General features: G+C 54.5%; 1 long non-coding RNA gene across 3 annotated transcripts in view; it reads left to right on the forward strand.

Annotated features, from left to right (window-relative positions):
- LOC132532036 (uncharacterized) overlaps positions 1–16891 on the forward strand; it is a 79712-nt gene that overhangs the window by 17982 nt on the left and 44839 nt on the right. For all 3 annotated transcript variants that reach the window (XR_009544306.1, XR_009544312.1, XR_009544301.1), the window contains exon 2: positions 5769–5882. This is a non-coding gene — a long non-coding RNA (uncharacterized LOC132532036). The remainder of the gene's footprint in view (positions 1–5768; positions 5883–16891) is intronic.

A 16891-nucleotide genomic window follows, 5' to 3' on the forward strand; every position in this document is an offset into this window, starting at 1 on the left:
GAGCCCTGTGAGAGCTCAGAGCTGGACCTCAAAGCCCCCTCCCCTGGAGTTTTCTACCAAGGCCCTTCCCGTGTTGCCCTCACCCCCTGGGCTCCCCTGAGCCTCAGCCTAGGGTTCCCAAGACTGTGATGTTCCAGGGTTTCCTGGACACCTAGGGAAACCTCCCGCCCCAGCACTGGGAGCCCAGCCGAGGAGCCAGAGGCCTCTAGCCCCGACCTGTCTGTACTGCCTGTGTGACTTGGGCCACCCTCTGCCCCGCTGGCCTTGGTTTGGAAGAGTGAAGTTATGGGCTCCACATTCTCCAGCTGAGGTTCTCAAACTGGTCCTAGAGCCCTGGTGTCCCTGAAGGGGCCTGGGGGCTATGGGGGTGGTGGTGGGGCTGCATAGGTCCCTCCCATTTCAACCACAGCAGATCTGCTCAGATCTGCATTTTATATTGGGTTCCCGGCAGGATTTAAAGAAAAAAATTAACTCTTTATTGAAAATTCCATAACACATCTTGTAGGCAATGGAGACCATGAAAGCCCCCTCGTCCCCCACCTAAGAGGCGATCACTGTACTGTCTGGATATTATCCTCCAGCCTTTTGGGGCATAAACCAACAATCTGCTCTTTATAGAAATGGGTTCCTTCTGAAATAGCGTTATACAGCTTGATTTTTGTTCATATTGTTATACATAGAGGTGCCTCCTTCTGTCGAAGGGCTGCGTGGCTGTGGAGTGTTCCCTAGTATGGATGTGCTGTATTTTGTTTAAACAGTCCCTTATTGATAAACATTTAGGCCATTTCTTTTTTACTCTTACCAGCAATGCAGCTATGAGCATCCTAGAATATTTATATGTGAGTGCCTATGCTATCATTTCTGTAGGAGAAGCTCCTAGAAGTGAGATTACTGGGTGGTAGGGTGTGTGGGTTTACAACGTTATTCAGTACTGCCAAGTTACACTTCCAAAGGTTGAGCCAATTCCCTCTCCTTCCGATGGTCCATGAGTGCTCATTTCCTCACATCCTTGCCAGCACTGGTTGTTATCATTTTAATTTTTCCCAGTCTGATGGGCAAAAAATGATATCGTGTTGTTTTCATTTGCATTCCCCTGATTGCTATAGAGATAGAACATCTTTTCATATGTTTATTGGCCAATTTAGTTCCTCCTCTACGGATTTCTAATTCACTGCCAATTTTTCTCTTCTTTTGTCTTTTTTTCTTATTGATTTGTAGGGGCTCTTTGTATATTAGTGATATTTTCTTCCAGTGTCTCACTTGCCTTTTAACTTTGTTTATAGTGTCTTTGCTGTACAGATGTTTTTACGTGTTTATATAGTCGGATTTATCAAATTTTCACTTTATGGCTTCTGGATTTAATGTCTGGCATAGAAAACTTCCCCCACTGTGTAAGGTTTCATTTCAAATAAGAATTTTATTGCTGAGAAATCTTTGCAAAGCCCTGGTTTATGGGCTCCTCCTGGCAGCTGCAGCACTGGCTCTGGGGGAGGGAGGGATGGCCCCATCGGCGTATCCATTTCATCTCTCTGACTCTCTCTCTGTCCTCTGGCTTTGGGGAGACAGTTGCTCTTTCTTCGGGCCTCTGTCTCTTGTGTGCTCTGTTCCTCCCTTTCTGGTCTCTACTGTTTTCCAGTGGTAATTAGGGATGTGAGATGGTGGCTGTGGCAGCCCTCAGTGGGTTGGGATGGGACAGTGGCTGTTAGGGAACATGCCCTCCTCATCCTCCGCCTGCCAGCACAGCCCCAAGTCACATAGGCTGGCAGAACGGCCCCTGGCTCAGTTCTCTTTCTCACAGAAACTCATTTCCTGTTGGGAGGCTGAGGGAAGGCTCTGAGCTAACCCCACTCCCTCCTCCACCAGGAAGTCATCCCAGACAGCCCCTTCCTCCACTTCCACAGCCCTGGACCTGGCCTTTCCCTTCTGTCCTCACTGCTCTTTCCCTGTCCCCTGCCTTCTCAGCGCTGAGCAACCTGGGGTCCACCTGGCCACCTCTCAGGGTCTTGGTTTCCGCCTGTGTGAAATTGGTTGTGGGCATATGTAACAGCTGCTGGGAGGTGTGGCCCGTGTGGGATACAGCGGAGCTGGCAGGTCTTCCAAGCCAAGCTCTGGAAGGTGTCCCCTCTTGCTCTCTCAGTACTACGCCCTCTGAAAAACCCACTACAGGAGAGAATTTGTGTGCTGCTGACAGAGATGGGGACTTGAATTCCACGAGTGTGATGGCTGACGACTAGCGCTCACTTGTTCTCTGCTCCACCCCAGGCCCAGTGCTATGCTTGGCTCATGGGAGGTGCCCAGGAAAGCAAGAATGAACAAGGAAAGAGTGAATAGTGCAGGAGGATGCTGAGCCTGGGGGAGGAGAAGGGCAGCCAGGGCACCAACTCTCTTTGAGCTCCTTCTGTGTAGCAACGTACTTTTCTCATGCTTCCTCATTTCTGGGGATTGGGGGTGCTAATGGGGAATACCCCATGACCTTCTGGAGGTGAGGGCAGGTGGGCTCAGTACTGCCCCATACTGCAGGCCTCTGTGTGGGGGCTGGAGGGGGCCTTGGGCTGAGGGAGCAGTTGGGAGACAAGTCGGGATCTCTTTGAAGCACGACTCAGAAGCACATAACTGAAATCTCTGAGGTAAACTTCCCTGGGCTCCTGCAGCCCCTTGGACTTCTGTCCCAGCCCCCTCCCCCTGACTATGATGGCCTCTCTCCTCTCTGAGCTTCTGGCAGGCAGGGGTGGTGTCCTTCACATCTCTTTATCCCAGTCACCAAGCACATAGGTGCTTACCAAAAGTAGAATGAATGAATGAATGAATGAAAAACCAGGGGTATTAGGTAGAGGGTTCAGGTCTGGGGAAGAGGAGACCTGGGTTCTGGACTTGACTTTTTGGCTGACTTGCTGGGTTGACCCTGACCCTCACTGGGCCTCAGTCTTTCCATCTGTACAATGGGCCTTTCAAGCTCTGTGATTCTGTGACTGTGTTGACCAGAGCAGGCACTTGTCTCTATCTCTCTCTCTTATACACACACACACACACACACACACACACACACACTTGCATATACACACGCCAGTACTATCCTCTTTGATCACAGTGTTCGCTGAGCACCTACTGGTGCCAGCCCCCCATAGTACTGAAGCCACTTTAGCAGCATCCTGAAGTAGCTGTTTCTGTGGAAGTCTCACATTCCCCGGGGCATGTGTTAATCCTGTTGAAGACTCAGGCATCTGATTCCCAGGGCTCCCTGGGCTCCACTGAGGGGGTAAGGAGCCAGGAGGGCAGGTTGGAAGCACCTCCCGCCACCACCACCTCTGCCATGGTCCCCATCACCCCCTGGGCTGTGAGGCCTGCAGCTGGGATTTCATGTCCTTTCTAGGACTCAGCACACAGGCAGGCCTCGTGTCCAGGAGAGCTCACGGCTCCCACTGTGTCTCCTCCCCTGCCCCAAATCATTGTCATGCTCTGCCTGTGGTTGCATTTCCAGAGCAACTCCTTGTGATGCCACCGTGGAGAGTGGGAGCTTCAGGAAGGTTTGGGAAGAAGGGATCAGGAGGCCCATTCATTATCATGGAACATGGCAGCTGGGTGCTTGGAGAGGAGCTGTGACTATGTTTTGTCCTGCCAGCTCAGGTGGAAATGGGCTCAGGGCTGCCAGCCAGGTGGTCCGGAGGCCTGCCCGGGACAGGGCTTTGCTGACTTGTGCCAGTCTACTGGGAGCCAGCTTGGGCGTCCACTCAGGGTACCCCTGCCTGGATAGACCTGGCTTGGAGGACCCAGGCCTGAGGAACTGCCCAGGCTCTGGCTACCCCTCTCTCCCAGGCTAGCATCACTATGTCCTGTCCTGTCCTGTCCTCCAGGGTCAGCAGCCATTGGGAGGCACCCTGGGGACCTGCCGGCAGCAGGGGGCATAATTTGGGGCTGGTGAACTGTGGGGCTAGGCAGGCCTCTCTTATTGGGTCCACACTGCTTGTGGCTCTGTTGTCAGGAGAGGAAAGCCAAGGTGGACCCTGAAACCCGCCCAGTTCTCTGCCTCTTTCTTGGAGGAGAAGTTTACAGCCCATGAAACGCGAAGACTTGCCTTTAGAGAGTCCCTCCAACTTCACCTACCATGTAGCTAGAAATTCCGTCTTTGCATGTTAGACTTGAGGGAATGTTGACTTTGGGAGAGACTCAGAGGCCTTTGCCATCTTCCGCCCACGTTATGGCAACTACCTCCAAGCCCCCTCCATCCATGCGTCCATCCATCCCATCTGGAAGGCCTTGTGAATCCCCCTGGGGACTTAGGCCTGTGTTTTATGGTGCCATGTGGGGAATTAAGAGGAAACGGAGGGGCTTGCCTGGCCTGTCAGGGAAGGAGGGAGCTGCTAACCCTCGTGAGGGCTGCTGGGAGCCAGACCCTATTAGATGCCGACTTTCTGTGTCTCCCTTTCACCCTCACGGTTATAGCCACCTCTGGGTGCTACCTGTACTCGCGTTTTCTTAACCCTTGTCTTTGCGTTGACTCATGTTTGAAGGTGGATTACCCAGCGCTCCCCACGCCACACATCCATGAAATCACAGCCGTGATATACTTGTCATTTTTTAAAAAAATACACAGAAATATAAACACACACCTATGAAAATAAAAATGTTTGTCTACATCCCACCTAGAATCCCCTTATGTACCTCCAGCAGCGTGTCCCACGCTTAGAGAATCACTGATGGGGTTGGAACCTCTTGGCAATAGCTCAGAAAGCGATTTAGGTCTTTATGCGAGAGGGGGATTTGGGTCTTGGTCTGAGAGGCTGAGGAAACTAAGGCTCAGAGGGGGAAGCTTGGCCCAGGGCCACACAGCCAGCAAGTGAGGAAGCTGGGAGTCGACCTGCCTCCTCGGACTTCCAGCCCCAGGCCTGTGTCTTGGGCCCTTGCCAAGGAGATGGGACTCCCTAGTGTCTTCCTCCACTCATGGAGGGTGGGGGGACGGGGACCCAAGCTGTTCTTGGACAGTGTTTGGTGAAGGAATGAACTAGAAGAGGCTGGGGAAGGAAGGAGGGGAGGTGGGTGGCTGGGAGCAGAGGGCATCCTTGGGAACCAGGAAGCTGGGGCTCAGGCCCAGGGAGAGGCACCCCTGGTGCTCTGCTGTGCCCGCCCTCAGGGGCCAGCCCCAGGGCCTGCTTCCTGGAGCCAGGCTGGGGGGGAGGCAGGCCCTGGTGTTGGCTGGGCACCTACTGTGCCTCAGGCCGTGCATCCCTTGTCTGCTTGTATCTTCCCAGCAGTCCTGGCGGGAGGGACGGTATCCCCATTTTACGGATGAGGGAAGTGAGGCTCAGGGACTTGACTTTCCTAAGGTCACAGAGCCAGTGGGTGGAGGAGGCATGTTCAGACACCCCCCTCTCTGCCTGCTGCCAGAAGCTCCGTCATTCCCAGAGCCCCACCTGCCCTAGATGGTGGCATGTGAGTGCATGTGAGTGTCAGTGAGTGAGAGCATGTGTGTGTAAATGCCAGTGTGTGAGTGATATGTGAGTGTGTCAGAGATTAAGTGCATGTGTGTGTACATGTGAGAGCATGTGAGTGTGTATAAGCACAAGTGTGCCAATGAGTGAGGGCACGTGCGAGTGTGCAAGTGTGAGTGTGTCAGCAAGAGGGAGAGTGTGTGTGTGTGTGTGTGAGATGTGTGAGTGTTTATTGCCCAGCCGGGTGGGAGCAGACTCCCTGTGTGCATGGCCCCCCGCTGCTCCCCAGAACTGCCCTCTGCTGCTCCGCTCTGGCTGACGGCCCATCTCCTTTTCCCACAGCCTCCTGCTCCCACAGGCCCTGAGGCTCCTGTGCCCACAGGCAAAGAGAGAGACCGAGTCAAACCAGGCTGATCCCCCAGCAGCTGCACTCCCCAAACGCCTGCCCGACCTGAGGTAAGAAGCTGCTCTGGGCCGCTGGGAGAGCGGGGCTGGTGTGGGCCACGGGGGGTGGATATGGTGTCCCCAAGGGAGAGGCTGTGGGAAGGCCATTGAGGGGCAGTCTTTCCGGGGGGTGTTCCCATCTCTCCATCCCCACGTGAGTTCAAGTCCAGGAGGTTTGATTTGGCTGGACCTCCCAGTAGTGCTTTTGCTGCGGCAGGGCCCTGGCAGCCAGCTCCGAAGCTGGGGGCATTTTTCTGAGTGACGCGGTCTCACGGGCGTGCTGGCTGCTGGGTTCCCGCGTGGCATGGCATGTCTCTAACGGTGAGCTGAAGGGCTCTGTCCTTGGTTCTGTCCCATCGTTGACCAAATGTGTGCATGACTCTAGGTCAGGAGGGAGTGGGAACGTGCGGACAGAGACAATCAGCGTCCAGGAAACTGTCAAGAGGCTGGCAGTGGCTCCAACGTGTGGAATTTAATGGGGCTCCAGGCCAGAGTCAGTGTGTGGATGCACACACCTTCAGGGCAGGATGAGGCTCAGCCCCAGGTGTGTGCCTGTGACGAGCACTGGTGGCCAGGTGACCTTGGCTCCGTGTGAGCAGAGTAGATGGCCTCTTGGACTGTATCACAAGGAGCAGGGCACCCAGAATGTGGGAGGTGACAGACCTTCCCACTCTGTGTCTCCCGTGAGGGGATGTGGAGAAACTATAGCAAGTCCCAAAGAGGTGGTAGATGGGGAAGGAGGGGGGCCTGGGTGGCTGCCTTGCCTGTGACTTTGAACAGGTGACTTCCACCCTTTTTCCCGGCCAATGCTTTGTTCTGGACAGGCCTCTGGGACCTCTGAGAAAGTTTGCTACACAGAAGGAGCACCGGGGGAGGGCTCAGGGCAGCAGTCTGGACTGGAATGTTAACCCCATTTTTCAGAGAGAGGAGACCTCGCGGCTCAGCAGGGCAGTGGGCCTCAACCCCTTCTGCTGAAGGACTGGGTGACAGTCGTGGTATGGCTGCGGCTCAGCCGACACCGTCCTCCCACTCAGGAGGCCGCGGGGTGTGGCAGGGAGCAGACGGCTGGATTTCCTTCCTGGGTGCTAGGGCTCGTTTTGAAGTCCAGTTACCTCCATCAAAATATTCCTGCTAAAAAAAAAAAAAAAAAAAAATATTCCTGCTAATCAGTCAGCCCCTGGTGGAATGAGCAGCTGATTAGCCCCTCCAGTTTAACCTGTAATTGCTGCTGGGAGATGGGGAGAGAGGATGTGGTCAGGGTTATCTGCAAGGCAGCCAGGGGTGATGGGAGGACTGGGGGCAGGGGCGTCAGGGAGGCGGTGGCTGGGCCCTGCCCCCCGCCCCCCACTTCCCCATCAGGGGCTGCAGCAGCCTTCCTGCCGGCTAGGCGACAGTGTGAGGCACCAGGAAGCTCAGTGGGCAGGGAGACAGGGGAGCTGACAGGGGCCCCTCTCAGCTGGGGGGCTGGAGAGCCCTGAAGAAGGGCTGCCTGAGCTGAGCCTGGAAGGCTGTAGGATTCGTTTAAAATGTTCTGTTTTTCTGATAATAAAAAAGCCTGCCTTTCTCCATAGAAAATGTGAACACTTGGGTGTTTTACCTGTCAGTCTTTTACAAAATACATATTTATATCATAATTGGGATCAAACTGCACTTACTGTTTTCTAACCTGCCTTTTGCACTTAATACTATACTAAGATCATTTTCCCATCGTTAAATACTCTTCTGTAATGTGATTATTTATTTTTTTATTTTTGGCTTTGTTGGGTCTCCGTTTCTGTGCGAGGGCTTTCTCTAGTTGTGGCAAGTGGGGGCCACTCTTCATCGCGGTGCGCGGGCCTCTCACTGTCGCGGCCTCTCTTGTTGCAGAGCACAGGCTCCGGATGCGCAGGCTCAGCGGCCATGGCTCACGGGCCTAGTTGCTCCGCGGCATGTGGGATCTTCCCAGACCAGGGCTCAAACCCGTGTCCCCTGCATTAGCAGGCAGATTCTCAACCACTGCGCCACCAGGGAAGCCCTGTAATGTGATTTTTTATGGCAGTGTAATGTTCCAGCCTGTGTGCTGTAGCATGTTTAACCAATTCTCTGTGGTAGGGTTTGATTGTTTCCCGTGGTGTGTCATCATAAAGAATTCCTGGATGAACAAGATGACGTATGTAGAGTTATGATGGGTGGAAAAGGATTGGGGGAGGAGGAGGGTCCAGGCTAATCAGAGGTATAGAGGTGGGGGACTTTGGAGTGTTTGCGGAGTGAGGTGCCCAGGAGGGGGGCAGGGCTGGTCACCGGGAGCCTTCGAGACCTGCTGAGGAGTTGAGACTTGACTAAGCAAAGCCCTGGAGGGAGCTCAGGTCTTTCTTTGCCGTCTCCTGCCTCCTCTGGCTGCTCCTGTGGTCGGAGGGGAGGGGGCAGGTTGGTGGAGTGGGGAAGGGCAGATGCGGCTGGGGGTCCCAGATGCCACAGCCCTTGACCTCTCGCTCCCTGGAGGGATCAATGGCATTTAACTCAAGCCCCCCTCTCTCTCTGGTGAGCCCTGCCCAGGTCTCATTGCAGGAGGGACACACACACCAGCTCTGAACACTTACTGACTTCTGAATCAGTGCTGCAGCTCAGCCAGGCCTCCCTTCTTCCCCTTGGTGGAGGGTGGGAGGTGGCCCATGACCTTGGAGAGCCAAGAAGGGAGGCTGGGGGTGGGGTGTCTCCTCCAGGAAGCTTCCCTGACCTCTGGGCCCATCTGGTGGCCCCCTCCCAGTCCTCATTTCCCCGTGCACGTGTGTTCACACCAGCACTGCTCACACGCTGGGCGGGATTACCTATGGGCGTGGGTCTTTCTCCCCACAGACCTCAGGGCAGACCTAGCCTGATTTGCCCCTCTGCTCCCTTTATACCAGGTGCTGCACAAATGCTTACTGAAGTCATTCATTCATTCCATGGCTCATTCATCATTCGACACATACTTATCGAACACCTGCTGCGTATTAGGCACTGTTCTATGTGCCCAGCATTCACAGGTGAATAAGTTAGACCAAGTCATTGCCCTCACAGAGCTTAAATTCAAACAGAGTAGACAGAAAATGACCAGAGAAGTAAATTAATAATAAAGGTTAGGGAATAATAAGAGCTGTGGAGAAAAATAAGGCTGGAAAAGGGAGAGAGCATGCGGGAGAGCTGTTCTCTGCAGGTGGTCTGGGAAATGCCTCTCAGCTGAGCTGCCCTGTGAGCAGAGACCTGAGGAGAGGGAATAGGCCCCTGGAGGTCTGGATAGGCTCTGAGCAGGGAGCAGCCAGTGGGGAAGAAGGGCTGAGAAATGGGCTTGCGGGGCCTCTTGTTAGAGAGTGTGAATGGAGGTTATTCATGGCTCACAGGCTCCCTCTCACAGCCTCATGGGGAAAAAACTGGGGAGGGGGTTGTGGGTCGGGGGGAAGAGTAGAAGCTGGTAGGCCCATGCGGAGGCCCCAGCGTCAGTCCGGAGAGAGCTGGCGGACTGGGCCTGGGTGGGGAAGAGTGGCTGAGGGTAGGAGACTGAAGGAGTACTGAAGGATGGACTGTGGGCTGTGAGGGGTCAGAGCCTGAGAACAGGGTGGCTGGTAGAGCCTTTGACTGAGCTAAGCTCAGGGGGCCAAGGATGAATTTGGAAGGGAAAGGAAGAGTCCTGTTTGGAAGTGGTATGTTTGAGATGCCAGTATCCACGTGGAGGGGATGCACAGACCGTGGGTTTGTACAGCTGCAGCTGAGGGCAGAGGCTGGGGTGGGCATGTAAATGAAGGAGTTGTCAGCAGTCTGACCCAGGGTGGGGGTGTGGGGGGGAAGGGTGTGTGTAAAGCCTCAGACCCTGGGGACTTCCCTGGTGGCGCGGTGGTTGAGAATCCGCCTGCCAATGCAGGGGACACGGGTTCGAGCCCTGGTCTGGGAAGATCCCACATGCTGCCGAGCAACTAAGCCCGTGCGCCACAACTACTGAGCCTGCGCTCTAGAGCCCGTGAGCCACAACTACTGATCCTGCGCTCTAGAGCCCACGAGCCACAACTACTGAAACCCGCGTGTCTAGAGCCCGTGTTCCGCAACAAAGAGAAGCCACTGCAATGAAAAGCCCGCTCACCGCAGTGAAGACCCAACACAGCCAAAAATAAATAAATAAATAATGACACAAATAAATAAATAAATTTATTTAAAAAAAAGATAAAAAATAAAGCCTCAGAGCCTGGACAAGATCATGTAGAGGAGGAATCTGGGCCTTACTGCTTAGGGATCCAGCCCATGGGGGCTCCTTGCCCATGGGTGGGCCTGTCACCCCAGGCTTGCAGACAAGCTGTGTAGATTTACCAGCCTGGAGAAACTGCTGTCAGCTCACCCTCCCTAGGTCTTCTGTAACCACAAACTGGGTGGTTTATTTCTCATAGTTCTAGAGGCTAGAAGTCTGAAATCAAGGTGTCAGCAGGGTTGGTTCCTTCTGAGGGCTGTGAGGGAGGATCTATTCCAGGCTTTTCTCCTTGGCTTATAGATGGTCATCTTCCCCCTGTGTCTCTTCACATGGCGTTCTCCCTGGGTATGTGTATGTCCAAATTTCCCTTCTTATCAGGACACCAGCCATACTGGTTGGCCACGCCCACCCTACTCCAGTATGACCTCATCCTAATTAGTTAATTACACCTGAAATGATCCCATTTCCAGATAAGCTCACATTCTGAGGTACTGAGGTTTAGAAATTCAACATATAAATTTGAGGGGCAAAACTCAACTGGTAACAGCATGCGACTAGCCTGGGATTTCCAGAGCAGTGAACAGTGGACCAGGAAGCCCTGGTGGTGGTGAGCATCTCATGCCTTGAGGTATACAAGGTAGTGCTGAGGCAGCCCTGAGCTGTCAGGGATGGAGAGAGGAGATTCCTGCCCCAGGGCTTCCTGGTGTTTGTTTCAGGGCGGGGGGTTGTTTTTTTTTGTTTTTTTTTTGCGGTACGCTGGCCTCTCACCGTTGTGGCCTCTCCTGTTGCGGAGCACAGGCTCTGGACGCGCAGGCTCAGCGGCCATGGCTCACGGGCCTAGCCGCTCCGCGGCATGTGGGATCTTCCCGGACCTGGGCACGAACCTGTGTCCCCTGCATCGGCAGACGGACTCTCAACCACTGCGCCACCGGGGAAGCCCTCAGGCCGGGGTTTTAATTGGGGCCCAGGAACATGGTACCTGGTGTGTGACGGTAACAACCCAGTCCCTGTACACTCAGGGTGGAAGGCAGGTACGCACAGTCGGGACTGGAGGAGGAATTCCCTGACCTCTGCACTCCCTAGCTGGGTCACCTGGGGCAGTTGCTTTCACTTCTGAGCCTCAGTCTACCTTGACTGTGAACCAGGGACCATCTTGCCTGCTTGTTTTTGTCACAGGCCTCTGGTGAGGCTCGAAGGAGAGAACCACTGGGAAAGTGCTTTCCTTTTGCAGACATTTCCTGAGTGCGGGCTGTTTGCTAGGCTCTGTGCTGTCCCCAGGAACCCAGAGATGAGACGGTTATGGCCCTGGTCCTCAAGGAGCGCACAGGCCGTGGAGGCGGGTGGGCGGGTGAAGGTGGCACTTTAAGTTATGCCCGCTCTGGGGTCAGACTGCCTGGAATCCAGTCCCAGCTCTGCCTCTCACTAATGGTGTAAATTTAGGCCATTTACTTAAGCTCTCTGGGCCTCAGTCTCTTCATCAGTAGATTGGGAGTAATAATAGCATTGACCTTGTATGGATTGAGTCGGTTGGTGCACATAAGGGCTTAGAGCAATGTCTGGAACATAGTAAGTGCTCAATAAATATAATTTAAAGTCATCAGCTACAGGACAGTGTGATAGAGGACAGCAGAGGAGGTTATGGGGAGATGTGCATCGAGAGTCTGGCCCTGTGAACCCGACAGACGCAGTCCCTGCCCTGTCTGGGTGCCCTGCCATCCTGTTGACCCCTCAGTCATCTGCCACCCTTTGTGTGGATGGTGAGGGGGGTATGGAGCAGGCATGCCCAAAGGGAGAGGTCAAGGCCTTCGCACAGTCTTAGGTGGGGGTCCGGGGGGGGGTCTGTGCAAGCTGGGGGGGCAGCTGCCACTTCTGCCTCTGCCGCCTTGGGCGCTGTGCAGTTCGGGACAGGGTGCCTGGGGTGTTTGGCTTTGTTAGTCTTTGTTTTTAGTCCATAGTTTTCATAGGTTTCGGAGAGAGATGGTGGGGAAGCAAAATTAAAATTCTTCTTTGAGAAGTTAACAACTTCCCAATTAAAGGATTCTTATTTGCGAGATGCCTTAGAGGCCTTTTCAATCAAGAGGCTCTTCTGAATAATAAAAGGTGCTTGAGCTGGGCTTGGAGAGAGACAGAGTGGAGCCTGAGCTGCAGATGAGAAGGTGGGGGACACTGAAGACGGGTGCCCCCAGCCTTGAGAATGATGGTTGTGTGTGATGGGGGTGGGGTGCAGTTCCTTTCTGCTCAGCGGTGGAGATGGGGATTGGCATGGGGAGGGCAAAGAGGGGGAAACTGTCCTTACCTCCACCCCTTGCAGCCCTTACGCCCCTCTGGCTCTAGGCTGAACGCCACACACTGGTACCTTCTACTGTGAACCCTCTGTCCTCTTCCACTCAGGCCAGGAGAGAGTTGGGAGGAGGCTGGGGTGTGGTGATGACAGTCTGTAATGGTGAACAGGACCTGACCTTGTGCTCAGGAGCAGACAGTTTGCAGAGGGGGCAGCACCTCTTGGCTTCTGAGACCTCGGGCTCCGTGGTAACATCCTGGGTGTGGTTTTGTAGCTGTTTGGTGGGTGTGTCCACCTGCCTTTCAGCTTGGCACCCCTACTCAGTGCTACACAGCTGGTTTCCTGGGAGACCAGATCTGTCCTGCTTGGAGCTGAATGTCTGCTGGGTGTCTCAGGAGAGCTGCATCCTCAGATCCTGCTGGGATAAGACAGCCTAGTTTCCCTGAATGTCTAGAATGTGGAGGCCTCTATTTCCTGAACCCCACTTACAGATGAGGGAGCAGTGATGTAAAGTGACCCCTAGACGCAGAGAGGGGTGCTTGCTAAAAAGGGGCTTCTCTTCCCATGTCCCCCGAGGTCTTCCAGGTCACTGAGCAGAGAGGAGTTGGAGGGGACGTTGGCCAAGGCCTTTCCCTCAGTGGGCGGTCCAGACCTTTACCCCCGTCCCCACAGGGTCCACCCCTAGGACCTGTCAAGGTCATTTGAGGAGACCGTGCCACAGGTGGCTGCGCTGTCCAGGTGGTGTGGAGGATGGCGGGAGTGTTTTCAGTCTGCACCTGCTTTCCTACCCTCCCCCCACATGTCCTACTTTCCGGGAGCCACCGCAGCAAGGCTGTCTGTGTAAATACCCAGAACCGTGAGAGCCAGGCCCCTCCAAAAGGTTGACCAACCGTGCAAGTGCTCCCTGGAGTCCTGGGGTTGGGCCGATAATTGGGAGCAGGTGATGTGCTGGTTGGGGACAGGGAGGGCCATCCAGCAGCCTGGGGAGGGGAGGGCACCAGGGTGGGAAGGCTGGTCTACAGACCCCGTGAGGGGGGTCTTGATCAGGCCCTCTCACCAGGTTGGGAGCGGAGAGACTTTGGATTCAAGTTCCAGTGCTGCCACTTAACAGTTTGTGTGGCCTTGAGAAGTGACCCTGCCTCTCTGGATCCCAGTTTCCTCCTGGGTGACACAGATAACGGTGGAGCTGAGGTGCTGAGGGTCGCACGGGGTAGCGTGCGTGAATTGCAGGGCTGGTGGGTCATGTCAGTGGAATGTGGAGTTGTGGACTGTGTCATTTTCTTGGCCACACAGTGCGGCTTGTGGGATCTTAGTTCCCTGACCAGGGATGGAACCCACACCCTTGGCAGTGAAAGCGCAGAGTCCTAACCACTGGACCACCAGGGAATTTCCTGGACTGTGTCTTAACAGCACCATTTGGTGGGGCTGGTTCACATGCCAGCCCTGTTGCTTTGGTAGGTGCTTCACTTCTCTTAACTTCAGTTTCTCCATCAGCTCAATGGGCATGATGAGACCTATTCACAGAGGTGTGTGCTCCATCAGTGGGAGTCTTCTACACCCTTCCCTCTGAATCATTTAATGAGCCCATCCTTCCTGAGTGCCCAGTGGTACTGGGCTTGGTGGCCACGAAATGAGTAGGTGACATATTTCCTGCTTTTGGGTAGCAATGTGAACTTAGCGGGACTGAGGAGAAATGCTGAGAGTACAGGAAAGGGAAGGAGATGAGGGCTGGAGAAGTCAGGGAGGGCTTCCTGGAGGAAGCTGGACCTTAATGTTCAGGAAGATTTGGGGAAGGAGGTGGGGCAGGGAGAAATGTAGAGAGGGCAGGCCTGGTTGGGTGAGCAAAGACCAGGAAGGGGATGGTAATGGGGGTGGGGAGTGGGGGGTGGGAGGGGGTTGCAGTCAGAGCCCAGAGAAGTCCCAGCCCTGGACCCCTGGTGGTGGTGGGCGACTAGAAATTGGGAGTGGGACAGCTGTCTCTTGATTTAGGGCAGGGGGCAGCAAACACGCAGCCTGAATCCCAGCACAGAGCCTGGCGTGGGATGGGGCCTGTGGCGGGGGGCAGGGGTTCACCGTGTACAGGCAGAACTCCCCAGGCCCCAGGGCCTCGGGTGGGGGTCATGGAGACTTCGTGCAAGGCCTGGGAGGAGGCTGGTGGCAGATACCCAGACTGGCAGGATGGGCCTGCGGAGAGGCTCTGGCTGGAGGTGCCGCAGCCTGAGGGCAGCCTCAAGCCTGGATTAAGGAACCAGGGGGTCTGGCTTCTTGAGGGCCACAAGACTGAGAGATGGAGAAGTGGGAGGGGTCTGTGGTGGGTTGGGAGGGCCAGGAGAGTAATTCTTATTGAGCACCCACTGTGTGCCAGGCCCTGAGTCAGACTTGCTCTGAACTTGGGCTTGCACAACAGCCCAGAGACGGGGTGGCACTTAACTCTTCCTGAGGAGTTGGAAGCTAGGCTCAGAGAGGCTGATGACTCACCTGCCCCAGGTCATTTCAGATCTGAACTCCAAACTTTTATTTTATTTAAAAAAATTTTTTGGAATATAGTTGATGAACTCCAAACTTTTAGCTTTTTCAGTGGCCCCACACTACTGCCCAGGGCTGTGGGTTTTAGAGGTGATGATCTCCCAGATTTCTCTGGGTGGGCTCAGTAGAGGGACACCCAAATATGCAGTCTTCCTTGACTTTGCCTCTCTTGGGGAGGCTCAGAGAGGTCGAGGGTGTGCCCCAATGCCACACAGCACTGAGGTCTGCAGTCCCTGGCTCCCTGGAGAGGAGGTGCTCTGCTCCCCTCCTCTAGAGGGTCTGGTGGCCCCTGCCAGGCCCTTCCAGATCTGAGGACAGAGGTAATCTTTCCAGCCACAAGCCTACTCATGTGTCTTAGCCACTGAAGGACTTTAAAATCTCAGCCCCAGATTAAAACCTATGAGTGCTTCAAAACAATGAAAAATTTCCCTAATAAAAGAGGAGGCACACTCAGGTGTGCCCTAAATGAATGGAGTGACTTCCGGGATTAATCCAGGATGTATGGGAGGGCACCCAGCTAGGAAAAGTGTGCGACGGATATTGTAACAAACTGTTTGCTGGCAAGAGGAATAATTCTTAACGTGCGTGGCTGCAAGCGGAAGGCACCTCGGCTCTTCGCAGCGGCGTTCCTCATTTGCTGGACCTGAGCGGGGTCTCTGCTAGGGCGGCCTTACCTCTAGGCCTCTGGACCTTCAGTGATGACCTTCCAAACCCAGAAGCCAGTCTGAGTGGGAGTGCGTGTGCCCTGAGTCTGTCCTTAGAACCCCGCCCCAGGGCCTTTGGAGTCCTGCCACCTCCCCCTGCTCTGTGCCCTTGGCCCGGGGGACAGGGCTGTGTTTGCTAAGTGGTATTCCTCCTCCCCTGCTGTGTGGGCCAACTCTTCTCAGATTTCCTGACTCTCAGGCCTGCCCATTCCTCCACCTTAGACTATCCTGGGGAGTCTCTGCACAGACTTGCTCTCAGGCTGCCTCAGTTTACCTGTCCAGGGCTTGGGCCACTGCCTCTTCCCCAGCTCCCTAGCCTCGGGCATGGGGGTTGGGGTGGGAGCCACGTCGTTCTCCTTGGCCAGCACTCCCAGCCTCCTGAAGTGTCTTTGTGCTGAACCTGGGGGAATGGGAGGCTAAGCCAGTTCACATGGGGAACATAAAGGAACACAACCCCCAAGGCACAAATGACAGACAGGCCTCCTGTGCTCCACTCCCCACTCCCAGCCAGTGGGGGTGGGGTAACCAGCATAGGGGCAAGAGCCCTGATTTCTGGGGGCAAGTCTGCATTTAGTCCTAGCTCCCCACTTTCCAACTATGGGACCCAGACAGCACGCATAACCTTTCCTGCTTCCTCATCTGTAAGAGATGGGATCTTTTTATCATCATCATCGTCCATATATTTTTTAAAAAATTTATTTATTTTAATTAATTAATTAATTAATTTTGGCTGCATTGGGTCTTTGTTGCTGCGCGTGGGCTTTCTCTAGTTGTGGCGAGCTGGGCCTACTCTTCGTTGTGGTGCCCGGGCTTCTCATTGCGGTGGCTTCTCTTGTTGTGGAGCACAGGCTCTAGGCACGAGGGCTTCAGTAGTTGTGGCACGGGAGCTTCAGTAGTTCCCGCTCACGGGCTCTAGAGCGCAGGCTCAGTAGTTGTGGTGCATGGGCTTAGTTGCTCCAAGGCATGTGGGATCTTCCCGGACCAGGGCTTGAACCCGTGTCCCCTGCATTGGCAGGCGGATTCTTAACCCCTGCACTACCAGGGAAATCCCTCGTCTCATATTTTTGAAAACAAGATCTCATTCACCCATAGAACAATCCTAGGAGATGGGTCCTGTTATTATCCCCATTATGCAGATGAGGAAACTGAGGCTCAGAGAGGTCAAACAAGTTGCACAGAGTGGCGGGACCAGGACTCAGGCCTGAGTCTCAGGTCTGTAACTGCTTCATGAAATTGTTTAGAGAAAAGGTCCCAGATCACAGGTGCTGCTCCGTAAACCTCATCCCTACCCATTCCCTTTTCTCAGTTGAAGAGG

Source organism: Lagenorhynchus albirostris, chromosome 1 (genome assembly GCF_949774975.1).
Source record: "Lagenorhynchus albirostris chromosome 1, mLagAlb1.1, whole genome shotgun sequence".
NCBI classification, from domain to species: Eukaryota; Metazoa; Chordata; class Mammalia; order Artiodactyla; family Delphinidae; genus Lagenorhynchus; species Lagenorhynchus albirostris.